The sequence below is a fragment of the Triticum urartu genome, chromosome 5A (genome assembly GCF_056163025.1).
Source record: "Triticum urartu cultivar PI428250 chromosome 5A, HENAU_Tu73, whole genome shotgun sequence".
Lineage (NCBI taxonomy): Eukaryota > Viridiplantae > Streptophyta > Magnoliopsida > Poales > Poaceae > Triticum > Triticum urartu.
Genome location: NC_141877.1, coordinates 600664857 through 600691826, shown reverse-complemented (window position 1 = coordinate 600691826; position 26970 = coordinate 600664857). Strand labels below are relative to the sequence as shown.

The window sequence follows — 26970 nt, the reverse complement described above, 5'->3', positions numbered from 1 at the left end:
CATGTATGAACCGACAATATCTATAGAAAAAATACATGAAAAAGGGACGTAGATTTTTTTCCAGATTTATGGTTGAAGAGGAAAAAGAAGAAAACATGGATTCAGTTGAATTTTTAGTATTCAGATTCACCACTAAGAGACGGAGATTTGCTTCACACTTGAAATAAGGTGAAAGTAATAATTTTTTGGGCCTGGATTCTTATTCACCTGCCTATATATCAAATAGCATGATATACGTTCTTACCCCACCCCCCAAAAATAATCTTTGTGTAAGTTCCTATCTATTTTATACATGGAAGTAGCTTCATAATTACTCGCTACAGTAAAAATCCGAAAAAACACTAATAAAATTCAAAAAAAATCTGATTTTTTTTTACAACAAACATTGATATATGTTTCACATGTGTGCCAATTTTCGTGATGGTATGACATTTGTGGAGGTCTCAGCAAAAAAACAATATTATGCTAAAAAACACTTTTTGAAGCATCAATTTTTTTTTGCTGAGGCCTGCATGAATGTCATTTTGTCACGTGTTTTTGCACGCATGTGGAAAACACATCAATGTTTGTTGACAAAAAAATCCAGATTGTTATGATTTTTTTTTATTTTACTGTAGCAAAGGGTGCATGTGAGCTCGAGCTCACAAGAGCACTTTCGATTACGTTTTTTTCAGCTAATTATTCTTAATTTGCCTATGATACATGCTGTTAGATCATGATTATCATTTTGGATCGATAATCTAAATTAGCCAAAGGGAAGCATTGATGGATTCACTTGAGTTGAAGTTCACTTTCTTTTCTTTAAGCATGTAGTCATTTTTGTCATGTTTCTTTTGTAGGTTAGTGTAAATTATGACACCATATACAAGGATTTATTTTATTAATCTTAAAGAAGTGCCTGAGGAGGAAACAAATACTTTTTCCTGTCACTAATAGTAATATCTTTAAAATGGAACATTCCCTGTTTGTTTTGGCTAGTAAAATCTCCAATAAGCAAACACCATAAATCACCTTTTATTTTGCGCATTCAAAAAGAGATAGCCCTTGCAGTGGCACGGATTGATGACTAGTGTGGTTAACCATGTTCAGCAGTGCGGGTGGGTGCCATTTTGTTCGAACCTAGCTTAGGATAGCAGCAATCTATAGTATGCGTGTTTCTCCAGTTTGTTTGCCAATCCTATTATGTATGGATGGCGTAACAGTAGTAAATATACGTCACAATTTCAGCAAAAGAGCTTCTTCAGGCGATCTTGGGCAATTCATGTGTAAGGGATGAGTGACTCATAACCAAATCCATCCATGAGGTTCTCCAAGAGCACTCTAGGTTTGCTATGCCATGTTGGCGACCTTTTTCCCAGGAAATGAAACATTTTGGGACTGGGCTGCGGATCTTGGTCTTGAATCCAGATGTTTCCGTTAACTAGACCTGGTGATTTGATACTTGCTGGACAATGGAGCGCTTGTCGGATTGTTTGTCCGATCCTCACAACCTCTGCAACCTGGATAAGGACGAACCACAACTGCTACCGACAGAAACTTGTTCATGGAACTTAGGTCTCCTAGCGTGCCCTCCCAAGATCTACTCCATTTGTTAGTACGAGTTGGGATCCAAAAAAGAAAATGCACAACATAGAGAACAAGTGCGAGATGACAAAATGGAAGAAAGACACTTTGATTAGTGGTTTTTTTCCACAGAGAAGCACAAATATCATACTCAGTATAATAGTAGAACCATATATTTATTCATAAACACTGCTTGTACAATAACACAACTTATTACCTGAATCATAACAGTACATATACATATCTATACAGCCGGTCTAAACAATACATGACGTCAAATCCGGCCGGCTGGTTAATTATATATCTCATCTGATCACACTGTAGTTATCACAGCTTAATCATTTTATTTATGCAATACGCCGTACGTACATGCACACTCGCATGATTGCATGCATGATGCATATAGCCTAGTACGGGCTCACCCCGGGGAAGTTGCCTGGCGGGTTGTAGCTGCAGATGATGAACACACCGTCGCCGCTGTCGCAGACGACGCGGGCGCAACCGATGGCCGTCGAGTCGCGCCACACCACCTGCGTGTAGTGCAAGCACGACTTGTCCTCCGGCGCCGAGCAGCTGTTGCTGCTGTGGTCGTAGTACTGCTTCTCCGACACCCATGAATTCACGGCGTCCATCGCCGTCCATCCGGTCCCGCCGCCGCCGCCTCCGTAGAGGTTCTCCCCGTACTGCCCGCCTGAATGTACCAGCTGGCAGTCGCCGCGGCGCTGATCCGCGTAGTCCTGCGCGAAGGCTGCCACGGTAGCGTCCCATGTCACCTCCCCAAGGCCCACGTCAGCGCGCGCCGCGTTGTGGGCGTCCACGAAGTCCTGCTCCGAGTTCTGGGCCGTGACCGCCATGGCGGACGCGAGAGCTAAGAGCACCACTACTGCTAGCTTCGGCGAGTACTCCATCGCTGACTAAGCCTTACAAAACTAATCAAGGAAGATGTATCTGTAACGATGAGATAGACTGCCACCATGCGTACGTTGTGTATTTGTACTGCCTGCACAAGATCGATTGCTTCTCTGAGGTATAACTAAGCTTGAAAAGTTTCATAGAAAAATATATCTCGACGAAGTACACTGGTCAAATTCGAAGCACATGTGCGCGCGTTGAGGTAGTCAGATATCATCGTGGGCGGCCTGTTATTTCTTCTGATCGAGATTACCTCTACCGATGTGGAGGAACTTCGTCATTTGATCTCGTGGCACGAACCTAGCTACCTAATAACTCCATCATCTTCATTGTCCGAGAAGAGGTCAGATCATAGTAGTCGGGACACACGTATCAAGTAGCTCGCCAACTAGGTGCTAGTGGTACAAACGTGTAAAATGATTAAGGTGAAGAATATTTCTTTCGGGTTCAAGTTGTACAACTTGTTAAGGCAATTGGTACTCGCACGTGAGAACCTTTTTTTGCTTGTAATTGAGTCGTTCTAATACTGTGTGCCGGTTGGTACATAGGATTTAGTTTTCCATTGGCGATAATATATGAGCAGCTAACATATCTCTTTTATTTTGCTTTGTCATGCCTCTGTCATTTTCATGTGGAATGCAATTTTCATAACATCCCCATACCCCCGTCCCACGCACCATCTTTTTTATTATATATTGTGGCTAGAAACCAATTTGTGCTTCTTCCGGGAACAAGACAAAAGTTGATTTGTCTTTTAAAATGGAATGTTGTTTGTGGTCCTTGTTGTTAGCCAGATGAGTGTTCATTTTCTTATTCAACTTCACGCTACATTGATTTAACCTTGGCCATGGTCGCGGAAATCTTATTTTGAACGTGCCACAACTTGCTTTATATATAAAGTGGGACGTGAGCTTTTTCGGTAACATGGCACAACTCAATCAGCGGAAAGTTGTTTTTGGCTCTTCTTTTGTCTTTCTAGCTATGCTGTAACATTATGATCATATTGATGTCCTAGTGCATGGCATTTGGAGATAAGAAAAACTCGGCAACTATACAATGTGTGCAAGTAGGAGTGATGCAAAGTGATATGCCTCGGCAAAGTGGTCGGTCGATGATGCAACCGTCGGTGAGCAGAAAGAGGCACGAGACAAGTAAAGAGAGTGTCGAAGACGACCGGAAACATGACTCAGATTGGCTGGAGTCGTGGAAGTTGTGCGCATGACCATGTAGCTATAGAAGTGGGACCCAGGGCAATGATTTGCCGAAGTAGTGGGATACAGAGTGTGTGTGCATTATGACAGAGTGGTGCATTGTGTGATGTTGTCAGTAGAGCGAGAGAAATAGCTGACCGGCAAGAAGAGGAAGGAAGGTCGGTAATATTATGCTGAGTGTTTCCAGTTTTTGTTTGGCAAATTGGGTTTTATGCTGAGCACCCCATAAAATAACACTTGATATACAACCGACGACTCAGCATATGCAGTTTTTTTTGTAGTGAATGGCAACATGAATTCTGTCTGTATGAGTTGTATCCAAATAAAGAGAACGCACAGCATAGAGAACAAGTCTAAGAGATGAAAAAAATGAAAGAAATAAACTTTATTTCATTAGTGGTTTCTATATGTGCTGATCTTTTCGCCATAGCAAGGCCACAAATACCATAATCAACATAATAGTAGAACTATATATTCATCCATAAACACTGTTTGTACAATAACACAACTTACTTGAATCATGGCAATACACAACCATTGCCGGTCTAAACTATACTAGCCGTGCGAAGCCGCGTGCTCGTGAAATTGCCCATCGTCGGTTTAGTTGTGATTTGTCCGGCTGTTGTTTTTGTGTGAGAGATCAAATCAATGTAGCATTGAAGTTTTCTTCTATTGTAGAATATCAAAAGGAAGAGTACATTTGTTGCTGCCGTTCATTGAAAGTATATCTCTCAATTTTCTGTCAAGGGCCTCAAAATGGTGGCAGTGTACCATTGGAGCACCATCCCAAAGTAGCAGACATGTTTCTTCAAGCAAAAATGCATGAACAAAGCCCCTAGTATCCTAAAATCCCATGCTACAATCCAGTCCCACGAGTGTTGGGGAACGTAGCAGAAATTCAAAATTTTCCTATGTGTCACCAAGATCTATCTATGGAGAGACTAGCAATGAGGGAAGGAGAGTGCATCTACATACCCTTGTAGATCGCTAAGCGGAAGCGTTCAAGTGAACGGGGTTGATGGAGTCGTACTCATCGTGATTCAAATCACCGATGATCCTAGTGCCGAACGCACGGCACCTCCGCGTTCAACACACGTACGGAAGGGAGACGTCTCCCATGCCTTGATCCAGCAAGGAGGAGGGAGAGGTTGATGGAGATCCAGCAGCACGACGGCGTGGTGGAAGTAGCGGGATTCCAACAGGGCTTCACTAAGCGCTGCGGGAGGAAGTAGATGTGTCACGGGAGGGAGAGGGAGACGCCAGGCCTTAGATTGGTTTGCTCCTCCTTTTCCCCCACTATATATAGGGCCAAGGGAGAGGGGGAGGCGCAGCCCTTGCCCCGTCCTCCAAGGAAGGGTGCGGCCAAGGGTGGGGAGGAGTCCATCCTCCCCAAGGCACCTCGGAGGTGCCTTCCCCTTTTAGGACTCTCCCCTTTTCCCATCTCTTGGCGCATGGGCCTCTTGGGGCTGGTGCCCTTGGCCCATATAGGCCAAGGCATAACCCCTACAGCCCATGTGGCCCCCGGGGCAGGTGGCCCCACCCGGTGGACCCCCGGAACCCTTCCGGTGGTCCCGGTACAATACCGATGACCCCGAAACTTGTCCCGATGGCCGAAACAGCACTTCCTATATATAATTCTTTACCTCCGGACCATTTCGGAACTCCTCGTGACGTCCGGGATCTCATCCGGGACTCCGAACAACATTCGGGTTACCGCATACTAATATCTCCATAACCCTAGCGTCACCGAACCTTAAGTGTGTAGACCCTACGGGTTCGGGAGACATGCAGACATGACCGAGACGTTCTCCGGTCAATAACCAACAGCGGGATCTGGATACCCATGATGGCTCCCACATGTTCCACGATGATCTCATCGGATGAATCACGATGTCAAGGACTTAATCAATCCCGTATACAATTCCCTTTGTCTAGCGGTATGTTACTTGCCCGAGATTCGATCGTCGGTATCCAATACCCAGTTCAATCTCGTTACCGGCAAGTCTCTTTACTCGTTCCGTAACACATCATCCCGTGATCAACTCCTTGGTCACATTGCGCATATGATGATGTCCTACCGAGTGGGCCCAGAGATACCTCTCCGCTTACACGAAGTGACAAATCCCAGTCTCGATTCGTGCCAACCCAACAGACACGTTCGGAGATACCTGTAATGCACCTTTATAGTCACCCAGTTACGTTGTGACGTTTGATACACCCAAAGCACTCCTACGGTATCCGGGAGTTGCACAATCTCATGGTCTAAGGAAATGATACTTGACATTAGAAAAGCTTTAGCATACGAACTACACGATCTTTGTGCTAGGCTTAGGATTGGGTCTTGTCCATCACATCATTCTCCTAATGATGTGATCCCGTTATCAACGACATCCAATGTCCATGGTTAGGAAACCATAACCATCTATTGATCAACGAGCTAGTCAACTAGAGGCTCACTAGGGACATGGTGTTGTCTATGTATCCACACATGTATTTGAGTTTCCCATCAATACAATTATAGCATGGATAATAAACGATTATCATGAACAAGGAAATATAATAATAATCAATTTATTATTGCCTCTAGGGCATATTTCCAACAGTCTCCCACTTGCACTAGAGTCAATAATCTAGTTCACATCGCCATGTGATTAACACTCACAGGTCACATCGCCATGTGACTAACACCCAAGAGTTTACTAGAGTCAGTAGTCTAGTTCAAATCACTATGTGATTAACACTCAATGAGTTTTAGGTTTGATCATGTTGCTTGTGAGAGAGGTTTTAGTCAACGGGTCCGAACCTTTCAAATCCGTGTGTGCTTTACAAATCTCTATGTCATCTCTTAGATGTAGCTACCACGCTCTATTTGGAGCTATTCCAAATAATTGTTCTACTTGGAGCTATTCTAAATTGTTGCTCCATTATATGCATCCGGTATCTCTACTCAGAGCTATCCGGATAGGTGTTAAGCTTGCATTGACGTAACCCTTTACGTCGAACTCTTTTACCACCTCCATAACCGAGAAACTTCCTTAGTACACTAGTTACCAAGGATAACTTTGATCGCTGTCCCGTGATCCGTTCTTGGATCACTCTTGTACCCCTTGACTGACTCATGGCAAGGCACACTTCAGGTGCGGTACACAGCATAGCATACTGTAAAGCCTATGTCTTAAGCATAGGGGACGACCTTCGTCCTTTCTCTCTATTCTGCCGTGGTCGAGCTTTAAGTCTTAACTTCATACCTCACAACTCAGGCAAGAACTCCTTCTTTGACTGACCCATCTTGAACACCTTCAAGATCATGTCATGGTATGTGCTCATTTTGAAAGTACTATTAAGCGTTTTGATCTATCCTTATAGATCTTGATGCTCAATGTTCAAGTAGCTTATTCCAGGTTTTCCATTGAAAAACACTTTCCAAATATCCCTATATGCTTTCCAGAAATTCTACGTCATTTCCGATCAACAACATATATTCATCAGAAATTCTATAGTGCTCCCACTCACTTCTTTGGAAATACCAGTTTCTCATAAACTTTGTATACACCCAAAATCTTTGATCATCTCATCAAAGCATACATTCCAATTCCGAGATGCTTACTCCAGTCCTCAGAAGGATTGCTGGAGCTTTGCATACTTATTAGCATATTTCAGGATTGACAAAACCTTCCGGTTGTATCACATACAACCTTTCCTCAAGAAAATCGTCAAGGAAACAATGTTTTGACATCCTATCTGCAAGATTTCATAAATAATGCAGTAATCGCTAATATAATTCCAACAGACTCTTAGCATCGCTATGAGTGAGAAAATCTCACCGTAGTCAACTCCTTGAACTTGTCAGAAAACATCTTAACGACAAGTCGAGCTTTCTTAATGGTGATACTTACCATCATTATCCGTCTTCCTTTTAAAATCCATCTGTACTCAATAGTCTTACGACCATCGAGCCGTCCTTCCAAAGTCTACACTTTGTTTTCATACATGGATCCTCTCTCGGATTATATGGCCTCAAGCTATTTATCGGAATCCAGGCCCACCATCGCTTCTCCATAGCTCGTAGGTTCATTGTTGTCTAGCAACATGACTTCCAAGACAGGGTTACGTACCACTCTGAAGTAGTACGCATCCTTGTCATCCTACGATGTTTGGTAGTGACTTGATCTGAAGTCTCATGATCAATATCATAAGCTTCCACTTCAATTGGTGTAGGTGCCACAGGAACAACTCTTTGTGCCCTGCTATACACTGGTTGAAGTGACGGTTCAATAACCTCGTCAAGTCTCCACCATCCTCCCACTCAATTCTTTCGAGAGAAACTTTTCCTCGAGAAAGGGCCCGATTCTAGAAACAATCCCTTATTGCTTTCGGATCTGAGACAGGAGGTATACCCAACTATTTTGGGTGTCCTATGAAGATGCATTTATCCGCTTTGGGTTTGAGCTTATCAGCCTGAAACTTTTTCACATAAGCGTCGCAGCCCCAAACTTTTAAGAAATGACAGCTTAGGTTTCTCTAAACCATAGTTCATACGGTGTCATCTCATCGGAATTACGTGGTGCCCTATTTAAAGTGAATGTGGTTGTCTCTAATGCCTAACCCATAAACTATCGTGGTAATTCGATAAGAGACATCATGGTATGCATCATATCCAATAGGGTGCAGTTATGATATTCGGACACACCATCACACTATGGTGTTCCAGGCTGTATTAGTTTTGAAACAATTTCCACAATGTCTTAATTCTATGCCAAACTCGTAATTCAGATATTCATCTCTATGATCATATCATAGATCTCTTATCCTCTTGTCACGACGATCTTTCAACTTCATCCTGAACTTACTTGAATCTTTCAATAATTCAGACTCGTGATTCATCAAGTAAATATACTCAACATCTACTCAAATCATCTGTGAAGTAAGAACATAATGATATCCACTACATGCCTCAACACTCATTGGATTGCACACATCAAAATGTATTACTTCCAACAAGTTGCTTTCTAGTTCCATTTTACTGAAACCGAGGTTTTCAGTCATCTTGCCCATGTGGTATGATTTGCATGTCTCAAGTGATTCAAAATCAAGTGAGTTCAAACGGTCCATTTGCATGGAGTTTCTTCATGCATATACACCAATAGACATGGTTCGCATGTCTCAAACTTTTCAAAAATGAGTGAGCCCAAAGATCCATCAACATGGAGTTTCTTCATGCGTTTTATTCCGATATGACTTACGTGGCAGTGCCACAAGTAGGTGGTACTATCATTACTATCTTTTGGCATGAACATGTGTATCACTACGATCGAGATTCAATAAACCATTCATTTTAGGCGTAAGACCATTGAAGGTATTATTCAAATAAACAGAGTAACCATTATTCTCCTTAAATGAATAACCGTATCGCGATAGACATAATCCAATCATGTCTATGCTCAACGCAAACACCAAACTCGATGGTAGAGGGAGCGTGCGATGCTTGATCATATCAACATTGGAAACACTTCCAACACATATCGTCAGCTCACCTTTAGCTAGTCTCCGTTTATTCCGTAGCTTTTATTTCGAGTTACTAACACTTAGCAACCGAACCGGTATCTAATACCCTGGTGCTACTAGGAGTACTAGTAAAGTACACATCAACACAATGTATATCCAATATACTTCTATCGACCTTGCCAGCCTTCTAATCTACCAAGTATCTAGGGTAATTCTGCTCCAGTGGTTTTTCCCCTTATTACAGAAGCACTTAGTCTCGGGTTTGGGTTCAACCTTGGGTTTCTTCACTAGAGCAGCAGCTGAATTGCCGTTTCATGAAGTATCCCTTTTGCCCTTGCCCTTCTTGAAACTAGTGGTTTCACCAACCATCAACAATTGATGCTCCTTCTTGATTTCTACTTTTGTGGTGTCAAACATCGCGAATATCTCAAGGATCATCATATATGTCCCTGATATATTATAGTTCATCACGAAGCTCTAGCAGCTTGGTGGTAATGTCTTCAGAGAAACATCACTATCTCATCTGGAAGATCAACTCCCACTCAATTCAAATGATTGTTGTACTCAGACAATCTGAGCACAAACTCAACAATTGAGCTTTTCTCCTTAGTTTGTAGGCTAAGAAAATCGTCGGAGGTCTTATACCTCTTGACGTGGGCACGAGCCTGAAATCCCTATTTCAGCCCTCGAAACATCTCATATGTTTCGCGACGTTTCAAAACATCTTTGGTGCCTCAATTCTAAACCATTTAACATTACCGAATTATCATGTAGTCATCAAAACGTGTATGTCAGATGTTCGCAACATCCACCGACCACGTTCGAGGTTCAGCACACTGAGCGGTGCATTAAGGACATAAGCCTTCTAAGAAGCAATGAGGACAATCCTCAGTTTACGGACCTAGTCCGCATAATTGCTACTATCAACTTTCAACTAATTTTTCTCTAGGAACATATCTAAACAGTAGAACTAAAGCGTGAGATGCGACATAATTTGCAAAATCCTTTTGACTATGTTCAGAATAATTAAGTTCATCTTATGAACTCTCACTTAGATAGACATCCCTCTAGTCATCTAAGTGATTACATGATCCGAGTGAACTAGGCCGTGTCCGATCATCACGTGAGACGGACTAGTCAACGTCGGTGAACATCTTCATGTTGATCGTATCTTCTATACGACTCATGTCGACCTTTCGGTCTCTGTGTTCCGAGGCCATGTCTATGCACATGCTAGGCTCGTCAAGTTAACCCTAAGTGTTTTTGCTGTGTAAATCTGTCTTACACCCGTTGTATGTGAACGTAAGGATCTATCACACCCGATCATCACGGCGTGCTTCGAAACGACGAACTGTAGCAACGGTGCACAGTTAGGGGAGAACACTTCTTGAAATTGTTGTAAGGGATCATCTTATTTACTACCGTCGTTCTAAGCAAATAAGATGTATAAACATGATAAACATCACATGCAATCAAATAGTGACATGATATGGCCAATATCATATTGCTCCTTTTGATCTCCATCTTCGGGGCTCCATGATCATCTATTACAAGAACATGATCAATCTCATACATTACATATATCATTCATCACATCCTTTTGGCCATATCACATCACATAGCATACCCTGCAAAAACAAGTTAGACGTCCTCTAATTGTTGTTTTGCATGTTTTACGTGGCTGCTATGGGTTTCTAGCAAGAACGTTTCTTACCTATGCAAAGACCACAACGTGATATGCCAATTGCTATTTACCCTTCATAAGGACCCTTTTCATCGAATCTGATCCGATTAAAGTGGGAGAGACAGACACCCGCCAGCCACCTTATGCAACTAGTGCATGTTTGTCGGTGGAACCGGTCTCACGTAAGAGTACGTGTAAGGTTGGTCCGGGCCGCTTCATCCCACGATGCCGCCGAATCAAGATAAGACTAGTAACGGCAAGCATATTGAACAAAATCAACGCCCACAACTACTTTGTGTTCTACTCATGCATAGAATCTACGCAATAGACCTAGCTCATGATGCCACTGTTGGGGAACGTAGCAGAAATTCAAAATTTTCCTACGTGTCACCAAGATCTATCTATGGAGAGACTAGCAATGAGGGAAGGAGAGTGCATCTACATACCCTTGTAGATCGCTAAGCGGAAGCGTTCAAGTGAACGGGGTTGATGGAGTCGTACTCGTCGTGATTCAAATCACCGATGATCCTAGTGCCGAACGCACGGCACCTCCGCGTTCAACACACGTACGGAAGGGAGACGTCTCCCATGCCTTGATCCAGCAAGGAGGAGGGAGAGGTTGATGGAGATCCAGCAGCACGACGGCGTGGTGGAAGTAGCGGGATTCCAACAGGGCTTCACTAAGCGCTGCGGGAGGAAGTAGATGTGTCACGGGAGGGAGAGGGAGGCGCCAGGCCTTAGATTGGTTTGCTCCTCCTTTTTCCCCACTATATATAGGGCCAAGGGAGAGGGGGAGGCGCAGCCCTTGCCCCGTCCTCCAAGGAAGGGTGCGGCCAAGGGTGGGGAGGAGTCCATCCTCCCCAAGGCACCTCGGAGGTGCCTTCCCCTTTTAGGACTCTCCCCTTTTCCCATCTCTTGGTGCATGGGCCTCTTGGGGCTGGTGCCCTTGGCCCATATAGGCCAAGGCACAACCCCTACAGCCCATGTGGCCCCCCGGGGCAGGTGGCCCCACCCGGTGGACCCCCGGGACCCTTCCGGTGGTCCCGGTACAATACCGATGACCCCGAAACTTGTCCCGATGGCCGAAACAGCACTTCCTATATATAATTCTTTACCTCCGGACCATTCCGGAACTCCTCGTGACGTCCGGGATCTCATCCGGGACTCCGAACAACATTCGGGTTACCGCATACTAATATCTCCATAACCCTAGCGTCACCGAACCTTAAGTGTGTAGACCCTACGGGTTCGGGAGACATGCAGACATGACCGAGACGTTCTCCGGTCAATAACCAACAGCGGGATCTGGATACCCATGATGGCTCCCACATGTTCCACGATGATCTCATCGGATGAACCACGATGTCAAGGACTTAATCAATCCCGTATACAATTCCCTTTGTCTAGCGGTATGTTACTTGCCCGAGATTCGATCGTCGGTATCCAATACCCAGTTCAATCTCGTTACCGGCAAGTCTCTTTACTCGTTCCGTAACACATCATCCCGTGATCAACTCCTTGGTCACATTGCGCATATGATGATGTCCTACCGAGTGGGCCCAGAGATACCTCTCCGCTTACACGTAGTGACAAATCCCAGTCTCGATTCGTGCCAACCCAACAGACACGTTCGGAGATACCTGTAGTGCACCTTTATAGTCACCCAGTTACGTTGTGACGTTTGATACACCCAAAGCACTCCTACGGTATCCGGGAGTTGCACAATCTCATGGTCTAAGGAAATGATACTTGACATTAGAAAAGCTTTAGCATACGAACTACACGATCTTTGTGCTAGGCTTAGGATTGGGTCTTGTCCATCACATCATTCTCCTAATGATGTGATCCCGTTATCAACGACATCCAATGTCCATGGTTAGGAAATCATAACCATCTATTGATCAACGAGCTAGTCAACTAGAGGCTCACTAGGGACATGGTGTTGTCTATGTATCCACACATGTATTTGAGTTTCCCATCAATACAATTATAGCATGGATAATAAACGATTATCATGAACAAGGAAATATAATAATAATCAATTTATTATTGCCTCTAGGGCATATTTCCAACAACAAGTGCCTTGCACTATTTGCTGTAAATTATATATATAAATTGGCTACTTTCACTATTTTGGACAGAAGTGGTCACCTAACTCCCATGCATTATACTTATAGCCTCTAAAATCAATTTAGTTGTTTAGATGGAACTTAATCTTTGCCCTGACCAGTCCAAACGTGAGGGCATGTAATCTATACTTGGATATATAAAATTGTATAATAATTAATATTGACCAAGTAGAACGAAACCTAAATTATATAGACCCAAAGTGTCAAGAATAACCGGACCATTAGCTGCATTTTTAATTGCCAGAGCAACCTGCATGACTTACCCATGGAGTATATACAAAATATATTTTCTTTTCTGGCTCAGCTCAAACACTGGCCAATCTATACCAAGAGTATCTTTTCTACTGTTTAAAAGCTAGCGACAAAAACCAGACACAACATGTTTGAGACTTTTTTGTTATATGGTTTTAAAATTTACCAAATTGATAAGAATCATGCTGGCAATCTTCACAAATTCAGTCCCTAGTTTCCACATCACTATTGTGAAGTCGAGATTTATTGTGCACTGCATTCTTCAAAGTAGAAACAATAGCCAAACAATCTGAATGATGGGATGGATTAAAACAGTCGTCGGTGCTTTTAGTCCTTCAGTCAGGCAATAATTTCGGTTTCTTCAGCCTCGAGTCACAACATGAGAGAGAAGACACGGGCAATATGATAGACCCCTCCAGATTACAGCTGCTGCACCAGTGCTTCCTTGTCCAGTATTAGCATCATAACCTACAACCGATACGATTTATTTTCTGCATATATGCACCCAGAGTATCAAATAGCCATAAATCATTGTCGGCGGGTTAACTCGCAAGACTTGATTGAACTCTTTCGAACATATTTTGAGATGTTCTATTGAGCAACAATTGCACTAAAGAACAATATTTATAAGATTGCAATTTATATCATACTAGAAAGAAGCCGGCATCTCCAATACAAAATTTATGTACTTTGCATTTAAAAATATTCTACACTAAGTGTTATTGGCTTCCTACCATACACCTTCACAATCATTTGTAATTAACAACAACACTGGTAAGTTATCTTCTGAAACAAATAGTGAAGTTCATTCACATTTTATCTCTTTTGGTGGATCAAGGGGTAATTGCCTGGCGCTTTGAACCTGATCTTGAACTGGCGCCCTGGTCGGTGCCGGACATAGCCTCGCACGGGCAGCCCCTCATGGTCCGCCCTTTCATGGATTTTGAGGGTACTCTGTGCCGAAATGCCCTAGCAGCTCGCAAACGATATGCAGCCCAGAGGATCTCGGCCTTTGAAGCAGCTTAAGAAGACCTCGCGGCCCGGTGCACCATTGATGTCCCGTCGTCGGTCCGAGTGGTGTAGCTGTATGTGGGCGCTAATAATCTATGGTTCCTTGCTTGTCTGTGTGTTCCTTCGGGATTAGAGCTTCGTCCATCCTTCCTCCTCGCTCGAAGAGGAAATGTTGACAAGAGCGGAGGGGATGACCACGATGGATTTAGGTACTGCCGCTCAATCACAACGCCCAGATCCGGAGTACCACAGGCATGCGTGGCATGGGATGACTCTCCCCGCGGTAGGATTTGTGGCGTCGAGGTCAGATCTACTGCATTCACGGACGGGGCCGAAAGCGAGTCCGGAACCTACCATGGACCGCTGGTCGAGAGTGAGCTTGCACGGGACCGCGGCTAGAGTTGGATCTGAAGCAAAACCTGGGAGGGGATGGGTGAGCCATAATGGCAGAGTGGGTGACCGTCACGGCCGGAGTGGCCTATGGCGCGGAGAGGGAGCGAGAGTCTCAGAAACGAGACCTATCATGCCACCTCGAGATCTACTCCATTTGTTAGTACGAGTTGGGATCCAAAAAAGAAAATGCACAACATAGAGAACAAGTGCGAGATGACAAAATGGAAGAAAGACACTTTGATTAGTGGTTTTTTTCCACAGAGAAGCACAAATATCATACTCAGTATAATAGTAGAACCATATATTTATTCATAAACACTGCTTGTACAATAACACAACTTATTACCTGAATCATAACAGTACATATACATATCTATACAGCCGGTCTAAACAATACATGACGTCAAATCCGGCCGGCTGGTTAATTATATATCTCATCTGATCACACTGTAGTTATCACAGCTTAATCATTTTATTTATGCAATACGCCGTACGTACATGCACACTCGCATGATTGCATGCATGATGCATATAGCCTAGTACGGGCTCACCCCGGGGAAGTTGCCTGGCGGGTTGTAGCTGCAGATGATGAACACACCGTCGCCGCTGTCGCAGACGACGCGGGCGCAACCGATGGCCGTCGAGTCGCGCCACACCACCTGCGTGTAGTGCAAGCACGACTTGTCCTCCGGCGCCGAGCAGCTGTTGCTGCTGTGGTCGTAGTACTGCTTCTCCGACACCCATGAATTCACGGCGTCCATCGCCGTCCATCCGGTCCCGCCGCCGCCGCCTCCGTAGAGGTTCTCCCCGTACTGCCCGCCTGAATGTACCAGCTGGCAGTCGCCGCGGCGCTGATCCGCGTAGTCCTGCGCGAAGGCTGCCACGGTAGCGTCCCATGTCACCTCCCCAAGGCCCACGTCAGCGCGCGCCGCGTTGTGGGCGTCCACGAAGTCCTGCTCCGAGTTCTGGGCCGTGACCGCCATGGCGGACGCGAGAGCTAAGAGCACCACTACTGCTAGCTTCGGCGAGTACTCCATCGCTGACTAAGCCTTACAAAACTAATCAAGGAAGATGTATCTGTAACGATGAGATAGACTGCCACCATGCGTACGTTGTGTATTTGTACTGCCTGCACAAGATCGATTGCTTCTCTGAGGTATAACTAAGCTTGAAAAGTTTCATAGAAAAATATATCTCGACGAAGTACACTGGTCAAATTCGAAGCACATGTGCGCGCGTTGAGGTAGTCAGATATCATCGTGGGCGGCCTGTTATTTCTTCTGATCGAGATTACCTCTACCGATGTGGAGGAACTTCGTCATTTGATCTCGTGGCACGAACCTAGCTACCTAATAACTCCATCATCTTCATTGTCCGAGAAGAGGTCAGATCATAGTAGTCGGGACACACGTATCAAGTAGCTCGCCAACTAGGTGCTAGTGGTACAAACGTGTAAAATGATTAAGGTGAAGAATATTTCTTTCGGGTTCAAGTTGTACAACTTGTTAAGGCAATTGGTACTCGCACATGAGAACCTTTTTTTGCTTGTAATTGAGTCGTTCTAATACTGTGTGCCGGTTGGTACATAGGATTTAGTTTTCCATTGGCGATAATATATGAGCAGCTAACATATCTCTTTTATTTTGCTTTGTCATGCCTCTGTCATTTTCATGTGGAATGCAATTTTCATAACATCCCCATACCCCCGTCCCACGCACCATCTTTTTTATTATATATTGTGGCTAGAAACCAATTTGTGCTTCTTCCGGGAACAAGACAAAAGTTGATTTGTCTTTTAAAATGGAATGTTGTTTGTGGTCCTTGTTGTTAGCCAGATGAGTGTTCATTTTCTTATTCAACTTCACGCTACATTGATTTAACCTTGGCCATGGTCGCGGAAATCTTATTTTGAACGTGCCACAACTTGCTTTATATATAATAAAGCGGGGTGTGAGCTTTTTAGGTAACGTGGCACAACTCAATCACCGGAAAATTGTTTGTGGCTCTTCTTTTGTCTTTCTAGCTATACTGCAACATTATGATCATATTGATGTCCTAGTGCATGGTATTTGGAGATAAGAAAAACTCGGCAACTATACAATGTGTGCAAGTAGGAGTGATGCAAAGTGATATGCCTCGGCAAAGTGGTTGATCGATGATGCAACCATGGGTGAGTAGAAAGAGGCACGAGACTAGTAAAGAGAGTGTCGAAGACAACATGAAAAATGACTGAGATTGGCTGGAGTGGTGGAAGTTGTGCGCATGACCATGTAGCTATAGAAGTGGGCCCAAGGCAATGATTTGTCAAAGTAGTGGGATACATAAAGTGTGTGCATTATGACAGAGTGGTGCAGGAGCGGAGGGGCCTAGGCACGAGGCGTGGAAAATTCAACTGGCTATAGGTTTTTCTCTCTATATATAGATTTTTCTACTGGCCTGGTGTGCAGCCCAGTCAAAAGAAGAAGGCCTAAGAGCATCTCCAACAGTCGTCCAAGGCGCGGCGCGCTAAAAACCAGTTTGCAGTGCGCTGATCGTCTGGTTTGGCGCGGCGGGCAGCACTAGCTTCAGCAGCCGCGACAAAATGCAGCACACACGCGTAGCTCCAGCAGCACGCAAAAATACAGCGCGCGCTCTCATATAAACACTTTGGACTACGGTGCATAGATATTTTGTTCATAGATAAAAAACCATACATAGTTCATAGCATAGATAAAAACGATATAAAGATATTTTACATAGTTCATAACATAGATAGATAAAAAGTACTACGGTGCAACTAGATAAACTACGTGCAACTAGAACTACCCCGAGTCGTCCTCATCATCATCACACTCGCTGGTGTTGTCCGAGGTAGAGATTCACACGTCCTCCCAACGTTCATCGCCTGACGTGAAGAACGACTTCCCATCGTCAGTTTGCATGGAGCATCAAGAACTTGAAGAAAATATGCCCTAGAGGCAACAATAAAGTTGTTATTTATATTTCCTTATATCATGATAAATGTTTATTATTCATGCTAGAATTGTATTAAACGGAAACTTGATACATGTGTGAATACATAGACAAAACAAAGTGTCCCTATAGTATGCCTCTACTAGACTAGCTCGTTAATCAAAGATGGTTCAGTTTTCTAACCATAGACATGTGTTTGCCGTTTGATGAACGGGATCACATCATTAGAAGAATGATGTGATGGACAAGACCCATCCATTAGCTTAGCATAATGGTCGTTAAGTTTTATTGCTATTGCTTTTTTCATGACTTATACATATTCCTCTAACTATGAGATTATGCAACTCCCGAATACCGGAGGAACGCCTTGTGTGCTATCAAACGTCACAACGTAACTGGGTGATTATAAAGATGCTCTACAGGTATCTTCGAAAGTGTTTGCCGGGTTGGCATAGATCAAGATTAGAATTTGTCACTCCGAGTATTGGAGAGGTATCTCTGGGCCCTCTCGGTAATGCACATCACTATAAGCCTTGCAAGCAATGTGACTAATGAGTTAGTTACGGGATGATGCATTATGGAACGAGTAAAGAGACTTGCCGGTAACGAGATTGAACAAGGTATGAGGATACCGACGATCGAATCTCGGGCAAGTAACATACCGATGACAAAGGGAATAACGTATGTTGTTATTACGGTTTGATCGATAAAGATCTTCGTAGAATATGTAGGAACCAATATAAGCATCCAGGTTCCGCTATTGGTTATTGATCGGAGATGTGTCTCGGTCATGTCTACATAGTTCTCGAACCCGTAGGGTCCGCACGCTTAACGTTCGGTGACAATTTGTATTATGAGTTATGTGTTTTGATGACCGGAGATTGTTCGGAGTCCCGGATAAGATCACGGACATGACGAGGAGTCTCGAAATAGTCGAGAGGTAAAGATTGATATATTGGATGAAGGTATTCGGACACCGGAATGATTTCGGAACGTTTCGGATATTTATTAGGGTACCGAGGGGTTACCGGAACCCCCGAGGGAAGTAATGGGCCTTCATGGGCCATAGGGGAGAAAGAGAGGGGAGCCCGTAGGGTGGCGCCCCCTAAGGGAGTCCGAATTGGACAAGGGGGAGGGGGCGCGGCCCCCTTTCCTCTTTCCCTCTCCCTCTCCCTCTCCCTCTCCTTCCCTCTTTCCCCTCCATAAGAAAGGAAAAAAGGGGGGCGAATCCTACTAGGAGTGGAGTCCTAGTAGGACTCCCCCCTCTTGGCGCGCCCCTTGGTGGCCGGCCTCCTCCTCCCCTCCTTATATACGGGGGTAGGGGGCACCCCAAAGCACAACCATTATTCTCTTAGCCGTGTGCGGTACCCCTGTAACGCCCCAGATATAACTTTCCATATTTGTAACTCCGACTCTTGCCTTTTCCGTAGATGCGATATGATTTTCCCCTTCGTGGTTGGGTTTTGTCTTTGTTTTGCATTTTTTCCATGTCATGCATTCCATATCATGTCCTCATGTGCATCTCATTTGCATACGTGTTCGTCTCATGCATCCGAGCTTTTTCCCCGTTGTCCGTTTTGCAATCCGACACTCCCTCATCCGGCATCCCCCTTTTGTCTCTTTTCGTGAGCGGGTGTTAGACATTCTCGGAATGGATCGAGATTTTCCAAGCGGCCTTGGTACACCACTGGTAGACCGCCTGTCAAATTTTGTGCCATTTGGAGTCCGTTTGATACTCCAACAATTAACCGGGTAACCGGGAAGGCCTCTTGTGTCTTGCAGCCCAACACCCCTCCAAAACGGCCCAACAACCCATCCAAACCCCTTCCATGTCCTCCGCCGTCGGATCACGATCGCGTGGGCGAAAACTACACCTCATTTGGACATCCCTACCTCCCTCTACCTATATAAACACATCCCCTTCTATTTCGCGCAGTACAACCCCTAGCCCCTTCTCCACCGCACCGCCGGACATGTCCATCCGCGCCGGACATGTCCGCCGAACACATCGTCCGCCCAATGGCAAGCCGCCATGTCAGCCTTCCGCGTCCCGCACCCAATCTCCGCCTGCCAACTGTCGCGCGCCCGTCCCGCGCGCCGTCGCGGCACGCCGGACCCGGATCAGGCCCGCGCGAGCCCGACCGGCCGCGCCGCTCTTCCGCGCGCCCGTACCTCGCCGGCGAGTGCCACCGTCGCCCTTCGCGCCGTCCCTCGCCGCCGGCCGCCGCATCCTCCGCCGCCCTTCGCGCTGCCCCTCGCCGCCGGCCGCCGCTCTCCGCGCCGCCCCTCGCCGCCGGCCGCCGCCCTCCGCGCCGCCCCTCGCCGCCGGCCACTGCCTCCTTCGCCGCCCCGCTGCAACCGCGCCCTACCGTCGACGTCCTCCGGCCGCCCCGACCTTGTCGGCCCCATCTCCCTCCTCAACTCTGGCGACACCTCCGGCCGCCTCGAAGTCCATGCCTGAAGCCCCCAGATCCAGATCCAAAACGAAGGTTGACCCCGAATTTTGCCTAAGTCCTTAAATTTTAGCATTTTGGAGCCCTGTTCATCATGCCATAACTTTGTGTGTGCTGCTCTCTTTTGTGCGCATGATATATCAAAATGTTCATCATGATGTCCTCTTCATTTCACTCCATTGAGATGCTTGTTTGAGTTCATCTTGATGCCCAGATCTTTGATGCAAGAGTGCTATAAAATGTTTGCTCCTGTTACTTAGCAGATTATGTTGATTTGTCATTTTTGTCACATTTGTTGTGTGCTTCATATGGGCATGAGCTCTACATGTGTTTTGAACTATGCCATGCCATCTTTACAGGGGTGCTTGCCATGTATTTTTTTGATCAACGTAGTGACTAGCACAAGCTTGCAAAGTACCCTTCGTGTTATTGCTGATTTCAGGAACTTAGGATTTTGCTAAGTCTTGTGCCTGTTGTTATTTTTATGCCATGTAAACATGATGCTACAGTAAGATCCATGCTTGTTTTGAGTTGCTTTAGTACGGATATTTTGGACATATGGTTGTGCTCTATCCATCCATGCCCTTGTTTGCATAGCATGTCTTAATCTTGCTCTACCTTTGCTATAAAATGTTCCTGGCAGATTGTTTACATGTTAATCAATTTTTCCATGGTTGTTGTAGTTTATCCATGCATGCTATGAACTTGATCTTGCCATGGTTAGCTTCTTGAACATGTCTTCTTGCTGGCAGTATGCTTATTTTGTCATGCAATGCCTTGTGATGAGTGAATTGAGCTCGCAAAGATGCCTTCATAATGTTGTTTATGCCATGCCCAGTTTTCTGCTAAGTCTGAATCTGTTAATAAAACTTGCTATGTTTACATGGGTGCCATCATATTTTCTGTGCCTTTTTGGCTCATGATAAGTAAGGGACTTTTGTTCTGTGCATTTAGTAGATTCATGCCATGCCTTTGTTTGCTATGATCTGTTCCTGTAGCATGTCGTTAGCTTGCTCTAAACATTGCTTCCTGATGTTATTTCTGGCATGTTAGTATTTTCACCAAGTCTGTGAAGCTGATATCTTTTGCATTTTTTCCATGCTTGTTTGAACCTGCTCTGGTGTGATTTAGCTGTAGCTCAGTGTTCATCTTTTGTGAAGCATCTTGAGTAGATCACTGCTATGTGCTTTGTTGCTTTGTTGGAGTGCAGCAGCTTAGTTTCTTTTTGCATTCTAGATGGTATCATGTTGTTAATCGCAGAATTGTGCCATTCTTGTTTTGCTTGCCTTTTGCAAACCGTGAATCCGATTCCGACGATCTTTATATCGATTTCGACCGAAATCATCTCATCTTTCCAGCGGCACACTTGGTTTTCCAAGTTGATGCCTTGTTCATCCTTTTCCTTCCGGAGCACGTATATGCATTGCATATCACATCCCGCATGTCATGCCATGTTTTGCATCATGTTGTTTGTGCATTGCACCATGATTGATTGTTGGCCCTTTTGCTTGTGTTCTTGCTTTGGGTAGAGCCGGTAGACGAGTACGTGATCGAGGAACCTGTTGAGTACGCTTACGAAGATCAAGCTTTCGTCAACTCTGAGAACTTTGCAGGCAAGATGACCATACCCTCGAAATCACTTCTATCTTTGCTTGCTAGTTGTTCGTTCTATCGCTATGTCACGCTACCTACCACTTGTTATATCATGCCTCCCATATTGGCATGTCAAGCCTCTAACCCACCTTCCTAGCAAACTGTTGTTTGGCTATGTTACTGCTTTGCTCAGCCCCTCTTATAGCGTTGCTAGTTGCAGGTGAAGATGAAGTTTGTTCCATGTTGGAACATGGATATTGTTGGGATAATTATTATATCTTATTTACTTTAATGCATCTATATACTTGGTAAAGGGTGGAAGGCTCGGCCTTATGCCTGGTGTTTTGTTCCACTCTTGCCGCCCTAGTTTCCGTCATACCGGTGTTATGTTCCTTGATTTTGCGTTCCTTACGCGGTTGGGTGTTATGGGAACCCCTTGACAGTTCGCTTTGAATAAAACTCCTCCAGCAAGGCCCAACCTTGGTTTTACCATTTGCCACCTAAGCCTTTTCCCTTGGGTTCCGCGGACTCAAGGGTCATCTTTATTTTAAACCCCGGGCCAGTGCTTCTCCAAGTGTTGGTCCAACGTGAGCGATGTCCGGCGCCCCCTGGGCAAGCAGGGTCTATGCAAACCTGACGTTTGGCTCATCCGGTGTGCCCTGAGAACGAGATATGTGCAGCTCCTATCGGGATTTTGAAGGAAATATGCCCTAGAGGCAATAATAAAGTTATTATTTATTTCCTTATATCATGATAAATGTTTATTATTCATGCTAGAATTTTATTAACCGGAAACATAATACATGTGTGAATACATAGACAAACAGAGTGTCACTAGTATGCCTCTACTTGACTAGCTCGTTAATCAAAGATGGTTATGTTTCCTAACCATGAACAAAGAGTTGTTATTTGATTAACAGGATCACATCATTAGGTGAATGATCTGATTGACATGACCCATTCCATTAGCTTAGCACCCGATCGTTTAGTATGTTGCTATTGCTTTCTTCATGACTTATACATGTTCCTATGACTATGAGATTATGCAACTCCCGTTTGCCGGAGGAACACTTTGTGTGCTACCAAACGTCACAACGTAAATGGGTGATTATAAAGGTGCTCTACAGGTGTCTCCAAAGGTGCATGTTGGGTTGGCGTATTTCGAGATTAGGATTTGTCACTCCGATTGTCGGAGAGGTATCTCTGGGCCCTCTCGGTAATGCACATCACATAAGCCTTGCAAGCATTGCAACTAAATGAGTTAGTTGCGAGATGATGTATTACATAACGAGTAAAGAGACTTGCCGGTAACGAGATTGAACTAGGTATTGAGATACCGACGATCGAATCTCGGGCAAGTAACATACCGTTGACAAAGGGAACAACGTATGTTGTTATGCGGTCTGACCGATAAAGATCTTCGTAGAATATGTAGGAGCCAATATGAGCATCCAGGTTCCGCTATTGGTTATTGACCGGAGACGTGTCTCGGTCATGTCTACATTGTTCTTGAACCCATAGGGTCCGCACGCTTAAGGTTTCGATGACAGTTATATTATGAGTTTATGAGTTTTGATGTACCGAAGTTAGTTCGTAGTCCCGGATGTGATCACGGACATGACGAGGAGTCTCGAAATGGTCGAGACATACAGATTGATATATTGGACGGCTATATTCGGACACCGGAAGTGTTCCGGGTGATTTCGGAGAAAACCGGAGAGCCGGAGGGTTACCGGAACCCCCCGGGAGAAGTAATGGGCCATATGGGCCTTAGTGGAAAGAGAGAGGGGCAGCCAAAGGTGGGCCGCGCGCCTCCTCCCCCCTGGTCCGAATTGGACTAGGAGAGGGGGGGCGGCGCCCCCCTTTCCCTCTCCCTCCCCACTTCCTTCCCCCTCCTAGTAGGAGTCCTACTCCTACTAGGAGGAGGACTCCTCCTTGGCGCGCCTATAGGGCCGGCCGGCCTCCTCCCCTTGCTCCTTTATATACGGGGGCAGGGGGCACCCCTAGACACACAAGTTGATCCACGTGATCATATTCTTAGCCGTGTGCGGTGCCCCCTTCCATCATAGTCCTCGATAATATTGTAGCGGTGCTTAGGCGAAGCCCTGCAACGGTAGTGCATCAAGATCGTCACCACGCCGTCGTGCTGACGGAACTCTTTCCCGACACTTTGCTGGATCGGAGTCCGGGGATCGTCATCGAGCTGAACGTGTGCTAGAACTCGGAGGTGCCATAGTTTCGGCGCTTGATCGGTCGGGCCGTGGAGACGTACGACTACATCAACCAAACGCTTCCGTTGTCGATCTACAAGGGTACGTAGATCACACTCTCCCCTCTCGTTGCTATGCATCACCATGATCTTGTGTGTGCGTAGGAATTTTTTTGAAATTACTATGAAACCCAACAGATTTGTCAGCACATCCGGGCGGCTTTGCTGGTCTTGTTTTACCATTGTCAAAATGTCTTGTAACCGGGATTCCGAGTCTGATCGGGTCTTCCCGGGAGAAGGAATATCCTTCGTTGACTGTGAGCTTGTGATGGGCTAAGTTGGGACACCCCTGCAGGGTTTTGAACTTTCGAAAGCCATCCCCGCGGTTATGGGAAGATGGGAATTTGTTAATATCCGGTTGTAGAAAACTTGACACTTAACTTAATTAAAATGAATCAACCGCGTGTGTAGCCGTGACGGTCTCTTTTCGGCGGAGTCCGGGAAGAGAACACGGTCTCGTGTTATGCTTGAACGTAAGTAGCTTCAGGATCACTTCTTGATCACTATTAGCTTCTCGACCGTGCTTTGGTTCTCTTCTCGCTCTCTTTCGCGTAAGTTAGCCACCATATATGCTAGTGCTTGCTGCAGCTCCACCTCACTACCCTTTCCTACCCTTAAGATTAAATAGTTTTGATCGCGAGGGTGTGAGATTGATGAGTCCCCGTGACTCACAGATACTTCCAAACAGATGTAGGTGCCGATGATGCCAGTGTAGGGGACGCTACCGAACTCAAGTGGGAGTTTGACGAGGATTCGGGCCGTTACTATGTGTCTTTTCCGGATGGTCAGTAGTGGGGCCCAGGTGGGACGATCAGGGATCTAGCATTTGGGGTTGTCTTTCTTTATTTTGGTTCCGTAGTCAGACCTTGATTGTATTCTGGTTGATGTATGATATATTTATGTATTGTGTGAAGTGGCGATTGTAAGCCGACTCTTTATCCCTTTCTTATTCAGTACATGGGATGTGTAAAGATTACCCCTCTTGCGACATGCCTACCATGCGGTTATGCCTCTAAGTTGTGCCCCGACACGTGGGAGATATAGCCGCATCGTGGGTGTTACAGCCCCCCTCCACAGTTTACTCCTCCAGTCATAGCGTCGTAGTGCTTAGGCGAAGCCCTGCGCGGATCACATCACCACAACTTTCACCACGCCGGCGTGCTGATGAAACTCTCCCTTGACCCTTTGTTGGAGCAAGAGTTCGAGGGACATCATCGAGCTGAACGTGTGCTGAACTCGGAGGTGCCATACGTTCGTTACTAGATCGGTTGAATCGTGAAGATGTTCGACTACATCAACCGTGTTAACCTAACGCTTCTGCTTTTGGTATACGAGGATACGTGGACACACTCCCCCCCTCTCGTTGTTATGCATCTCCTAGATAGATCTTGCGTGATCGTAGGAATTTTTTTTGAAATTGCATGCTACGTTCCCCAACAATGGTATCAGAGACAGGTCTATGCGTAGATGATATGCACGAGTAGAACACAAAGAGTTGTGGGCGATAATAGTCATACTGCTTACCACCAACATCTTATTTTGATTCGGCAGTATTGTTGGATGAAGCGGCCCGGACCAATCTTACATGACCACGTTCATGAGACCGGTTCCACCGACAGACATGCAACTTGTTTTGCATAAAGGTGGCTGGTGGGTGTCTGTTTCTCCAACTTTAGTTGAATCGAATTTGACTATGGCCGGTCCTTGTTGAAGGTTAAAACAACACACTTGACGAAAAATCGTTGTGGTTTTGATGCGTAGGTAAGAACAGTTCTTGCTAGAAGCCCGTAGCAGCCACGTAAAACTTGCAACAACAAAGTAGAGGACGTCTAACTTTTTTTTACAGGGCATGTTGTGATGTGATATGGTCAAGACATGATGCGATATAAGTTATTGTATGAGATGATCATGTTTTGTAAAAGTTATCGGCAACTGGTAGGAGCCTTATGGTTGTCGCTTTATTGTATGAAATGCAACCGCCATGTAATTGCTTTACTTTATCACTATGCGGTAGCGATAGTTGTAGAAGCAATAGTTGGCGAGACGACAATGATGCTACGATGAAGATCAAGGTGTCAAGCCGGTGACGATGGAGATCATAGTGGTGCTTTGGAGATGGAGACCAAAGGCACAAGATGATGATGGCCATATCACGTCACATATTTTGACTGCATGTGATGTTTATCTTTTATGCATCTTATTTTGCTTAGTACTGCGGTAGCATTATAAGATGATCCCTCACTAAAATTTCAAGGTATAAGTGTTCTACCTGAGTATGCACCGTTGCGACAGTTCATCGTGCCGAGACACCATGTGATGATTGAGTGTGATAAGCTCTACGTTCACATACAACAGGTGTAAGACAGTTTTGGACGCGCAGAATACTCAGGTTAAACTTGACGAGCCTAGCATATGCAGATATGGCCTCAGAACACTGAGACCAAAAAGGTCGAACGTGAATCATATAGTAGATACGATCAACATAGAGATGTTCACCATTGAAAACTACTCCATCTCACGTGATGATCGGACATGGTTTAGTTTATATGGATCACGTGATCATTTAGATGACTAGAGGGATGTCTATCTAAGTGGGAGTGCTTAAGTAATATGATTAATTGAACTTTAATTTATCATGAACTTAGTCCTGGTAGTTTTTGCATACCTATGTTGTTGTATATCAATGGCCCGTGCTACTGTTCCCTTGAATTGTAATGGTTAATAGAAAAAGCTAAGTTGAAAGTTGATGGTAGCAACTACACGGACTGGATCCGTAACTTGAGGATTATCCTCATTGGTGCACAGAAGAATAATGTCCTTGAAGCACCGCTAGGTGAAAGGCCTGCTGCAGGAGCAACTCCGACGTCTGACAAACTAAAGCTGATGACTACTCGATAGTTTAGTGTGCCATGCTTTACGGCTTAGAATCGAGACTTCAAAGACGTTTTGAACGGCATGGAGCATATGAGATGTTCCAGAAGTTGAAGTTAATATTTCAAGCAAATGCCCGAGTTGAGAGATATGAAGTCTCCAACAAGTTCTA

General features: G+C 45.1%; 2 pseudogenes; both read right to left on the bottom strand.

Moving 5' to 3' along the window:
• Positions 1-1720: 1720 nt before the first annotated feature.
• LOC125529017 (pathogenesis-related protein 1 pseudogene) lies at positions 1721-2564 on the bottom strand (annotated as a pseudogene).
• A 12382-nt stretch (positions 2565-14946) lies between these two features.
• On the bottom strand, positions 14947-15790 carry LOC147973228 (pathogenesis-related protein 1 pseudogene; annotated as a pseudogene).
• Positions 15791-26970: the final 11180 nt, after the last annotated feature.